Source organism: Carcharhinus amblyrhynchos, chromosome 14 (assembly GCF_965287045.1).
Source record: "Carcharhinus amblyrhynchos chromosome 14, sCarAmb.v2.hapA, whole genome shotgun sequence".
NCBI classification, from domain to species: Eukaryota; Metazoa; Chordata; class Chondrichthyes; order Carcharhiniformes; family Carcharhinidae; genus Carcharhinus; species Carcharhinus amblyrhynchos.
This window is the reverse complement of record NC_137337.1, coordinates 78488185-78501447: the sequence shown is the minus strand read 5'-3', so window position 1 is coordinate 78501447 and position 13263 is coordinate 78488185.

The following is a 13263-nucleotide window of genomic DNA, read 5'->3' as shown; positions in this document are numbered from 1 at the left end:
CAATTTTTTGGTTTAAATTAACACAAGATAAGATTTTACAAGTGGATGCTCTCCGCAGGCATTTGTATATTCTGGGTTATTTGAGTTCAGGCTTAACAGGGGTTAGGTAGATGGAGGTAGGGAAAATGGAATCTGTTGTTTGGGCTTTATTCTCTCTCTTGTAAACCATCCCAATATATTTCCAACTGGGAATGTTAGTCATATCAGAAAACATTAACAAACCCTCCATTACGCTAATTTATGGCTTCTTATTTCTGTGAATGAGAATTTGGGAATCCTGTTTTTTTTCCTCTTGTTTCTCTCGCTAATTTACTTTCATTTTGACTCTACATTGGCCCCTGTTCTTTAAACGCGGCTGTTTATTTGACTTCCATTTCTGCGTACGGTTCACAGAACTCCCTTAGCCTTCACCCAGCGGTTATTTGGTCATAAAAATAGAAGCTTAATGAGTTGCTTTTTGTGGACCTTCACTGGGGAAACTGAGATATTTAAGGAATTCCAAGAGTACTGAGACATTAATAACGCTCTCGGGTCACTGTCAGTTTTACTTTGGACTGACAGGGAAAATGCTCAGAAGAGTGGAGGATTAATTTTAGATCGGACAAAACAACCTGTGACAAGCAACTATCCTTATAGGAGAGGAAATCCAAAATGTTCAGAGATAAAGTATGTAGGAAACCTAAACTAAACCTCCCAGAGGAATCCAGTGACCCAGTTAGATTGCAGCTTGCACATTGATATAACAGTGATGTACCTACAGAATTGCTAAATGGATGGTGCTTCAGTCATTGACTCATGGTGTGAGAACACCTCAAGGAGACATTACCTAAAACATCTTGCAGCTTTTTATTGGCAAACTGTGACAAAGGAAGTTTTAAAAATTTCTCAGGTGATTCATCGGAATTGCTGAGAAGATTTTAAATTTAATTTCCAAACTTTTGAACAAATGGTGCATTTGCCTTTTTTGCTAACATTTAAAATGTTATCAGAGGCAAACCACTCTCGCTTCACCAGAGAGTAAAGTGGAACCAAAAGTATGACTTAGAACTGGCATCAGCACATTACACTGACGAATACCAACCTCAATGGACCTGCAGTTTAATAGTGTTACAACAGTTTAAAAATATGAGCCTAATTGGGTGTCGATTCACCACCCTATCAGAAGGACTTGAAGGTTTTGGAGAGAGTACAGAAAAGGATGTTGCCTGGCATGGAGGGTGTTAACTAGGAGGAGAGATTGAATAAACTGGCATTGTTGTCCCCAGAAAGATGGAGGCTGAGGGGCAACCCAATAGAAGTTTATAAAATTATGAGAGGTATAATAGATAGGGTGAACAGTTGTAAGTTCTTTCCCAGGGCAGAAAAGACAATTACAAGGGGGCACAAGTTCAAAGTAAAAGGGGGAAAGGTTCAGTTCGGGGAAAGTTTTTTTTACACAGGGGCCTGGAATGCACTGCCAAGTGAGGTGGTTGAGACAGTTACATTGGCCACATTTAAGACTTATCTTGATAGGCACATGAACAAACAGGAGATAGAGGGATATAAGAGGTAGGTCTAGATAGGACAGCATGGTCAGCGCAAGCTTAGAGGGCCGAATGGCCTGTTCCTGCGCTGTACTGTTCTTTGTGCTAATACTTCTATTAGTTGTCGATTAACACGTGGAATCAATGGATAGAACAGTCTTACAGAAGATAAATTGAAGGGTGTTATACTGTAAGAAAATTATCTGTAATTAATCTAGAAAGAGATTCTAAACTACTTTTTATCGGGGGAAAGCCTGGGGTGGTTAGGAAAAATGAGTGAAATCTTTTCATGAGTCCTGTAGTATGAGGAAGATATAGAAAGATGGATGGGTTTAAGATTGACTTTGTAGGGATTAGAATGGCTGAAAGCAATTAGAACAGAGGCAGGGTTGGTTCAAAGGCAGGGTATTATAGAGAGTTGTCTATTTTCAAAGGTCAGACACAAATGCCTTAGTGAGGGATGTTCGAATGTAATCAGTGACAACTTTGTATTGTTTGTAATGTGACCAATGGGAACAAGATGTAAGGGTCAGCTGACTCAGTAAACGATGGAACCAATGACAAAGCGATGCAATAGTCAGCTGACCAACTCATTCACGACATATGGAACTCTGTAGAACTATGGAGATTTTGGATTGGCCCAGGGTGAGGCTCCAGGTTTGGAATAATGATGTTTCTTTATTAAACCCTTTCATTGATTTATAGGTTGGAGTAAGTTTTGTTGTATTTTCGTATCTGTATTTTTGAAAAGCTTTTTCTGAAGAAATAAGAGACAGTGCTACAGACAGGGTCAAGAGACAACTGAAATCCTTGCACTCTTTCAGTTGCTGTCTGCAATCATTTTGGTTTTAGGATAAGGAGATGTGTGTTTCTTAGCCCCAAGATATGTATGGTCAATTCAAGCAAGTGCAGCCAGCTTTTGCAGGTTTAAATAGAGGGGTTATTTATTAATTCACACATTTCCTTCAAAAGTCTAAACACTACATCAAACATTCGGTACTCACACACTCATGAGAAAAAAGGTCAGAGAGAATAGTATGCTGTTACAAGTGTTAAACAAAATAGTTTATATTTCACATATCTGCCTCATTCTAGGAGAGCAGTTATTGCAAGTTGAGTAAAGAGAAGAATATTCTTCACTCCTGAGTGACGAGTGTGAAGTTGAATATCAGTTATGGTAGGATTGCCTTGAAAAGATGAATATTCAGCAGGTCAGAAAGCTAGGCACTTGTGACTTCCAGATCAGGAGGTTTCTTTACAGGTTGACTTGGATTTAAGAATCAGGCTGGGAGACTTTTAAGATTTTTCAGCCTTCTGCTCTTAAAAGCAAAGGTGACACTGCTTTCTCTGCAGCTGCTGTGACCTGTGCTATCCCCTGGGTTTTTCTGAGTCTTCTGATAATAAAAGAAATTGGTGTCACAAGCCAGTTTCAGTCACGTGATTAACTGCTATTGTCCACCCAGATGGCTAGAATTTGAAAGTCAATGCTATATAATGAAGGCAGATGATGGCTTTTCAAAGTTGCATGTGGATATTGCATCTTTTGTAGTTTTCCTTTCATGGAATTGCGTATTCAGAGACATGGAGGCATCAGCAGGGGGCCTGTCGCAGGACTCGCCATCAGCCATTTTTGATATAATCAGCCCCACACTGGAATTCTGCACAAGGCTCATTACCATAATTGGAGGTTGGGGCAAGGGGTGCAACTTGGGCAGTCAGCCTGGCACTCTGGCACTGCCCACCAGGCATCCTGGGTCAGCCCACCAGGAGATCCCGCCAGCTGGAAGGGCTGGAAATTTCAGCCATATGTGCTTACTCAATCGGATTGCTAAGCCACTGTTTACGTACATTTCATTTAAGAAATGAACTGGGACAGTTTGAAAAATGATGCTCATGTTCCAATGTGTGAATTGTATAACGATTACAATCTCCTCCATGGTCAGTCAAAATTCATAATCGCTGAAACTTTATTTGAATGTTGCTGTATGTTTATTTGGGAGGAAAGCATGCAGTCAGAATAACAAGAATAAACAGCCTACTTATAAGAATGACAAATGTGAAAGCTAACATATTAGAGCTCAGCTGTCTGATACTGTGCTTCCTGAAGGTTTAAAAAATACTGCTTATTTATTCTATGAATTTTCTATAGTGTTTTTTCCAGGACATTTTCATTGCTAGTCAAAAGGCACATTAATTTAAATCACAGTTGGATGGGAAACTATCAACTGAACCAGCCAGTAATCAGCTGCATGCAATAACACTCTCAGTCTATATCTAAACTATTATTCACAGGTTTTAACATTGGAATTTTAGCTTCATCAGTCAGGAGGAAGGCAGATTTTTATTTTCTTAAAAAACGTCTAACTCTAAAAACACGTCATTTTTGTTCTTTCATATATTTTGATTTGATTTATTATTATCACAAGCGTTAGGATACAATGAAAAGTATTGTTTCTTGCATGCTGTACAGACAAGGTATGCATTAGAGTCCTTAGGGAGAAGGAAAGGAATGGGTGCAGAATGTAGTGTTACAGTCACACCTACAGTGTTGAGAAACATCACTTAATGCAAGGAAAGTCCATTCATTAGTCTGATGGCAGCAGGGAAGAAGCTGGTCTTGAGTCAGCTGGTACATGACCTCAGACCTTCAAATCTTTTTCTCAACTGGAGGAGTTGGAAGAGAAAATGTCCGGAGCGTGTGCTTACATGCTTTTCTGCAGTGAGAAATGGAGACACAATCAATGAATGGGAAGCTGGTTTGAGTGATGGACTGGATTACGTTCACAACCCTGTGTAGATTCTTGCGGTCATGGTCAGAGCAGGAGCCGTACCAAGGATTGGTATTGGAGGCAGTTCAGAGAAGGTTCACTTGGTTGATCTTGGGTATGGAGGGATTTTCGTATATGGAGAGGTTAAATAGATTGATTGAAATCTAGAAGAATGGGAGATGGCCTTATTGAGACATGTAGAATTCTCAAGGGGTTGACAGGGTGAGATGCTGAGACGTTGTTTCCCCATGTGGGAGAGTCTAGGAACAGAGGGCACCATCTCAGAGTAAGGGGTGGGGGTCACCCATTGATGAAGAGATTAGGAGGAATTTCTTCACTCAGAGGATAGTGTATCTGTGGAATTCTTTATCACAGAGGACTGTAGGGGCTGGGATAGAGATTTTTAATCAGTAAGGGAATATTGGGTTATGGGAATAAGGAGGGAAAGTGGAGTTGAAGCTTATCACAACAGATCAGTAATGATCTCATTAAATAGTGGAGCAGACTTGATGGACTGAATGGCCTACTGCATGTTATGACCTCAAATTACATGCCGTAATTTAAGTGCAGGTATTAATTTGAAAGAATTGGGTTAAAATAGAAGGGACCTACTTTAGCTGACTGGGCTAAACATTTGTAGATCTGTAGCTCATTCAGAATTTCAAAGGCAGTATAGTTTATGAAGACAATGGGGGATGATAAAATTATCTTCTAAAGTTAATGATTGCCAATCAGAAGCGTGCGGATCTCTGCTGGTTAGCATTGCTACCTCACAATGCCAGGGACCCCAGGCTTCAATTCCCAGCTTGGGTCTCTGTCTGTGCGGAGTTCGCACTTTCTCCCCATTTCTGTGTGGGTTTCCTCTGGATTCTCTGGTTTCCTCCTACAGTCCAGAAGACACGCTGGTTTAGGTACATTGGGTACACTGAGGAAGAATTTGGCATGGCTAAACAGGCACTGAAGTGTGGCAACTAGGGGATTTTCACAGTAATTTCATTACAGTGTTAATGTAAACCTACTTGTGACTAATAAATAAAATTTAACTAAATTATGCTCTGCCTGTTCAGGAGCAGTATAAATGAATTACTCCATGAGAATATGCTGAGGAACAGGTATAATTAATAACCAAACCAAGAGAACAAACAAGTCAAAAATAACTTGGAAAATTAAAAATGAGAGATAAAAATGAAAAAAATGAGAAAGGTGTTAAGATATGGAGGTTAGGTTGATTGGCTAAATTGCTCCTTGGTGTCTCAGGATTAGAGGGATTAGCGGGGTAAATATGTGGGATAACAGGGATAGGACCTGGGTGGGATTGTTGTTGATGCAGACTCGATGGGCCGAATGGCTTCCTTCTGCACTGTAGGGATTCTATGGTTTTATGATTCTGTTTGTAGAGGAAATAGAAAAGCAAAATAGACCTGCAAAAATATGGACTTCATTGGAAGAAGTCTATTAGATAGAACAACAGGTTCTAAAGTGATTGATGAGCCCCTGTACGCACATTATTGAATTTTCATCATATTCAGGTTCCATAAAGCTCAATGTCCAACTCCAGCTGGTACGGCTAATAGAATTGTTCCATCGTGTGAGGCAGCCTCACAACAAAACCGCAATGTTTCTTCACCACAAGCACATTTTGAGAATTGTGATGTATTAAAAAGAGAGTACAGAAAGGCACATCAAATCTAAAAGAACACACTCTAGAGATTATCGACTAGGTTACCAGCAAGCACCCAATGGCCTGTTTCTGTGCTGTAAATACGGACTAATTGGTATCTGAAAACCCCAAAGAGATAACGGATAAATCGGCAAATTGTTAATTTCTGCATTAAGTTGGCATCAATAACAACAACATCAAAATGGAAAATAACAAAAGAGCAAATGAAGAGATGAAGTTGGAGATAGAAATTGAGAAATGACCCAGTGAGCTTTGGGAGAGAGAAAGGGAGAGATTGGCCACGGTTGTAATAAACAGGAGGAGAGGCAGAAATGATGGCACTCAGCCCGCAGAGCCGTGCGGAGTGCAGTCACTGTGAAATCCGTGCGGTAATCGGAGGCAGAATCGGGAAGTGTTACAAGTGCAAAAAAACATGCAACTGTTAGAAGCAGCAGTGAGAAGTATCTAAAAAGTTCTGTTGTTTCTGTACATTTTCCTGGTGTAACTCGTGTACACAGGAAAAGGTAGAAATAAAAAAGAGATGATCATGATATGACATTGAAGAAAGATATCAGCATAGATGATGTGGAATCTGTATGGGTTGAGTTAAGGGGCAATAAAACAATGGTGGGGGTGATATAGAGACCACCAAACTGTAGTGGTAATGTTGGGAAAAGCATTAAACAAGAAACCAGAGGTGCATGTGCTAAAGGAACATCTGCTTTTATGGGTGACTTTAATCTGCTTATAGATTGGGAGAGTGATATTAGTCAGTACAATAGCGGAGGAATTTCTGGAGTGTATATGAGAGCTTTTCTGGAACAATACATTGAGGACCCAACAAGGGAACAGGCCATCTTGGACTGGGTGTTGTGCAATGAGAAAGGATTGGTTTGCAATCTAGTTACGAGAGAACCCTTGGGGACGAGTGATCATAATACGGTAGAATTCTTTGTAAAGGTGGATAGTGACGTAGTTGGTTCTGAGACCAGGGTCCTGAATCTCAATAAAGGGAACTATGATGGTATGAGGCATGAATTAGATGGACTGAGAAATGTTACTGAGAGGAAAGACAAGTGGACAGGCAATGGCAGGCATTTAAAGAATGAAAAGGCAAACTCCAGAAGTTGTTTGTTCTGGTTTGGCACAAGAGTGGAAAGGGAATTGTTGACAAACCATGGCTTAGAAGGGAAATTAGAGATTGTTTCTTCCTTGAATCTGATACTTACAAATTGACAAGAAAAAGTAATTTTCCTGCGGATTGAGAGCAGTTCAAAATTCAGCAAAGGAGGACCAAGGGATTGATTAAGAAGGGGAAAATAGAGTATGAACGTTAGCTAGTGGGGAATATAAAAACTGACTGCAAAAGTTTCTATAAGTATGTAAAGAGAGAAAGATTGACAAAAATGAATGTAGGTCCCTTACAATCAGAAACAGGAGAATTCATAATGGGGAATAAAGAAAAAGCTGACGAGTTAAATTTGTACTTTGCTTCAGTCTTTACAAAGAAAGACATGAATAATGAATCAGGAGTGCTGAGAGAAACATTTTTAGTGAGGAATTGAAGGAAATCAGCATTAGCAGGGAAATGGTTTCGGGGGAAATTGATGGGATTGAAGGGGGATAAATCTCCAGGTCCTGATAATCTTCATCCCAGAGTACTTCAGGAAGTGGCCCTGGGAATAGTAGATCCATTGTGGTTATTTTCCAAAATTTTTTTGACTCTGGAATAGTTCCTACTGATTGAAGGGTAGCTGAAGTAAGGCTGCTATTCAAAAAGGGAGGTTGAGAGAAAACGGAACTATAGACTAGTGAGCCTGACGTCAGGACTGGGGAAGTTGCTCAAGTCCATTATCAAGGATTTCATAACTCGGCTTTTGGAAGGCAGTGGGATAATCAGATAAAATCAGCACGGATTTACATGCTTGACGAATCTATTGGAATTTTTTGAGGATGTAACTAGTAGAGTTAACCGAGGAGAACCAGTAAATGTGGTTTATTTAGACTTTCAGAAGGATTTCAACAAGGTTGCACATAACAGACTACTATGTAAGGTTAAAACATGTGGGATTACAGGTATTGTCTTGAAATGGATAGAAAGCTGGTGAGCAGACAGGAAGCAAAGAGTTGGCATAAGTGGGTCTTTTTCTGATTGGCAGTAACTAGTGGGGTTCTGCAGGAATCTGTGTTAGGACCCCAACAGTTCACTTTATATATTAATGATCTATAAGAGGGAATTGGAAAAAACAGGAAATGGATTCCCAGTGCTTCCTCCTCAGAAAATTACTGTGTACAGTTTTGGTCTCTTTACTTGAGAAAGGATATACTGGCACTGGAGGGAGTGCAGAGGAAATTCACTAGGTTGATTCTGAGGTTGAGAGGGTTGGTGTATGAGGAGAGACTGAGTAGACTGGGACTATACTCATTGGAATTCAGAAGAATGAGAGGAGATGTTATAGAAACATAAGATGATGAAGGGAATAGATAAAATAGAAGCAGGGAAGTTGCTTCCACTGGCAGATGAAACTAGAACTAGGGGGCATGGCCTCAAAATAAGGGGGAGCAGATTTAGGACTGAGTTGAGGAGAAACTTCTTCACAGAAAGGGTTGTGAATCTGTGGAATTTCCTGTCCAATGAAGCAGTTGAGACTTCATCATTGAATGTTTTTAAGGGAAGGATAGATAAATTTTTGACAGTGAAGGAATTACGTATTATCTCCAAATTTGTAAATTATCCACTTTGGTAGCAATAATAGGAAAACAGATTATTACTTGAATGGATGTAAATTGAGAGAGGTAGATACTCACTGAGGCTTTGGAGTCCTCATTCGTTAGTCGCTGAAAGTAAGTGCACAGGTACAGCAGGCAGTAAAGAAGGCAAATGGTATGTTGGCCTTCACAGCAAGAGGATTTGACTATTGGGATCGGGATATTTTGCTACAATTGTATGGCATGTTGGTGAGACCACACCTGGAATATTGTGTGGAATGTTGGTGTCTTTATCTGAGGAAAAATGCCATTGCCGTAGAGGGAATACAGGGAATGTTTACCAGGCCGATTCCTGGGATGGCAGGTCTCTCATATGATGACAGATTAAGGTGATTAGGATTACATTCACTGGAGTTTAGGAGAGGGAGGAGCTCTCATAGAAACTTATAAAATTCCAACAGGGTAGATTCAGAAAGAATGTTCCTGATGGTGGGGGGAGCCCAGAACTAGGGGTCATAGTTTGAGGATAAGGGGTGAATGTTTTAGATTTGAGGTGAGAAGAAAGTTCTTCACCCAGAGAGTGGTGAATGTGTGGAATTCACTCCCACGGAATGTAGTAGAGGTCAAGAAGAAATTAGATATGTCTGTAGGGGCTAAAGGGAAATGGGAGGAAGGATGGATCAGAATGTTGAATTTGATGATCAAAATGAATGGCAGAACAGGCTTGAAAAGCCAAATGGCCTATTCCTGCTTCTAGTTTCTGTTTTTCTAAGAGAGCCCCTGAGGTTTCCTGCAATATTAACACTTTACTGAAAGAAAACATGATGGGCAAGCACAGAAAAAATATTCTGTGAATCTATGGCTGAAAGGACCATTAATTGTCTGACCCTTTTAACTCTGCAGTTAAAGACTTGTCACTGTTTACTCTGGAGGTAAAGACCTGTTCCTATTTATTCTGGAGATAAAGACCTGATCCTATTTACATTGCTAGTAAAAACTTGTCCCTTTTCACAAAGACTCTGATGTAGTTATACTATTTTGTAGATTTCTCCCCAAGTTTCTCACTTACTACTCTGACTATACTGTGCCTTTAAGAAAGGTATTCGTATCATGTTTCTTATGGGGAGTATGTTTAAAATTCTGCTCTGGTTTACATGGTGTCAGTTTGTCTACAAATAAGCAGCTCCATGTTGACAAAGCAGGAGAATAATTGATCCAGGATAACTGGGTGTTTGTTTTAATCTGAGCTTGTTTATTTTGTTTTTTCTGCTGGGGTTTCAGAATAGGGTTTAATGAGGTTGATTGACAAGAAACATAGTCATGTGAATGGGTGGAGTGAACCTTACAGGGAAAATCAGTTTTAGTTTCTGTTTGATTCTGGAAGAAGAAAGAGGTCTCTCCCTCTCTCTCTGGAGGCTGCTGTTGAATGTCAGAAGACAGGTGTCTCTCTGTAGCTCTCTCCAGAAGTGTTTAACAGTGAAGAATGGTTAATAAATAAAAACATGAATGCCTGTGTTATTTTCTAACTAGTTTTGAAGACGAATTTAAGTCTATGAGGAATATTGCTTAAATTGAAACCAACAGAGATAGATTAGCAGTTAAGAAATGTATCTTGTCATGTTTAAGTATTGCAATTGGTTAAAAGTAAGCTGATTAATTTGTTACAGTTAAACTGTATTGTTAAATCAAGCTTGTTTTGATAAAAGCTTCCTAATGTATCAGTAGAATCACACCTGGAGTGAAACACCTAAGATGAAATTTTTGCATATCACCCACCACAGGCAGTGAAGGAAGGGGAGGTGTGTGACCATGCAAAGGTCTGTTGACCTCAGGTGGGATTTTCCAGTCTTGAGGCAAAAGGAGCTAGAAAATCCCACTCCTTATCATACTAATTGCCAAAAACATAAAAAAGTTAGGGTCTAATCTAACTTCACAATATTCCTTGGCGGTTTCTCATATTTGAAAGGAGGGAGTGAAATCTACTTCTTGATTACTTAGTGTAAGTGTTTCTCTTAGACACAGGCATAGATAAAGCAGATGTCAATATTTATCCCGAGCATGTTTAGTATTTATTTGTGGTACTGGAAGAAAAAAAAATGGATTGTTAGTCATTGAGTGATCTATAGGATTAAGAGCCTACTTTCAATAACTAGGCAATATCTACACGACACTGTGTGACACACCGTGTGTTTAAATGTATATACTTCACATGTTGAAAGTTGTCATGAAAACAAATATAGCACAACACAGCAGCATCCTACTATTGTAATGATGATGTGGAGATGCTGGCGTTGGACTGGGGTAAACACAGTAAGAAGTCTCACAACACCAGGTTAAAGTCCAACAGGTTTATTTGGTAGCACAAACTTTTGGAGCATTGCCCCTTCGTTTACTTCATGTCTTTTCTTTTACTTCTCAGGTGATTCGGTCCGCCTTGTTGTCCAACAAGGGGCATACACGCGGTGGGTCGTGCGAGGGCTGCTCTTGGATGTTGCTTTGAGAGTTGCCTAGTGCTTCACGTCGTTGGTGTACACTTAAACTGGACCATCTGACGGGCAACACGACAGCTCAGTGACTATCACTGTTTGCTGTGCAGACACATGGATTTGGGCCAGTGTCTGTGGGAGTTTGCACATTCTCCCCGTGATTGCGTGGGTTTTCTCCGGGTGCTCCGGTTTCCTCCCACACCCCAAAAAACGTGCTCTTAGGCTATTGGTGTAACAAATTGTCCCTAAATTAGTCTTCCCTCAATCTTCCCCAATAGGCGTAGACACAGGTCATGGGTAGAGGAGGGCACTCAATGTTAAAATGGCGGCGCGGGCTCGTTGGGCCGAAGGGCCTGTTTCCCGTGCTGTGTTGTTCTTTGTTCATCAGGTGAGTCTGGTGACTGCAGCTCATGACTTTTGTAACGCGCAAAAAGACAAGTTCATCTGTTTGAAATGAGGGAGAAACATTGACAAAGACACGAGAAGAACTCCTTGCTCTTGTCTGTATTTATCATGTGATATTCACAGGAATGTGCTAACGAATGGCATCTTTGACACTCCAGCACTTTTTTAGTTCAGCCCAATGGGGCATTGTTACTCAACTGGGACTGGCAATACAAGGGAATAATCTGGAATAAATAACAGAGGATGCTTTACATGCTCAGGAGGTCGCACAGCTTCTATGGAAGAAGGAACAGAATTAACAGGCGGGATTTTACAACCTCACTCAGGCAAGGCCATAAAATTCCACCTGAGGCCAGTGGAGAATTCTGGGGGCCTGGCCCGCTCTGGAATCGGGGCAGGCTAGACAGTAAAATTCTGGCCTACATTCCAAGTTCATGAACTTTCATCAGAACAGAATAATTAATCAGAAAAGTGATTAGCGCTGCTGCCTCACAGCGCCAGTGACCCAGGTTCAATTGTGACATGAACCCAAGATCCTCATGTGTGCGGAACTTGGCTATCAGTCTCTGCTCAGCGACTCTGTGCTGTCGTGTGTCGTGAAGGCCACCTTGGAGAATGCTTACCCAAAGGTCAGAGGCCGAATGCCCATGACTGCTGAAGTGTTCACCAACAGGAAGAGAACACTCCTGCCTGCTGATTGTTGAGCGATGTTCATTCATCTGTTGTATCATCTGCACGGTCTCCCCAGTGTACCAGGCCTCGGGGCATCCTTTCCTGCAGCGTATCAGGTAGACAATGTTGGCTGAGTTGCAAGAGGATGTACCGTGTACCTGGTGGATGGTGTTCTCACGTGAGATGATGGTATCCATGTCGATGATCCGGTATGTCTTGCAGAGGTTGCTGTGGCAGGGTTGTGTGGTGTTGTGGTCACTGTTCTGAAGGCTGGGTAGTTTGCTGCGAACAATGGTCTGTTTGAGGTTGTCTGAAGGCAAGAAGTGGGGGTGTGAGGATGGCCCTGGCGAGATGTTCACCTTCATCAATGATACGTTGAAGGCTCCGGAGAAGATGTTGCAGCCTCTCCACTCTGGAGAAGTACTGGACGATGAAGGGTAGTCTGTCAACTGTGTCCCGTGTTTGTTTTCTGAGGAGGTCGGTGCATTTTTTGCTGTGGCGCGTTGGAACTGTCGATTGATTCGTTGAGCACCATATCCTGTTCTTATGAGGGCATCTTTCAGTGTCTGGAGGTGTCTGTTGAAATCCTCCTTATCTGAGCAGATCCTGTGTATACGGAGGGCTTGTCCGTAGGGGATGGTTTCTTTAATGTGTTTAGGGTGGAAGCTGGAGAAGTGGAGCATTGTGAGGTTTATCTGTGGGCTTGCGGTACAGTGAGGTGCTGAGGTGACTGTTCTTGATGGAGATGCGTGTGTCCAAGAACGTAACCGATTCCGGAGACTATCCATGGTGAATCTGATGGTGGGCTGGAAGTTGTTGATGTTGTCATATAGTTGTTTCAGTGATTGTGACAGCCTCAGCCTGGATCTTGGGTTCATGTCACACTATCTGTGATCCCCACAACTTGCCTGGACTTGCAAAATCTCACTAACTTTCCTGTCTGGAAACAATACACATCTTTTTAACCTGTGCTTAATGCTCTCTCCACTCACGTTGTCTGTACCTTTAAGACTTGATTAGCTGTAAAGACTCATATATTC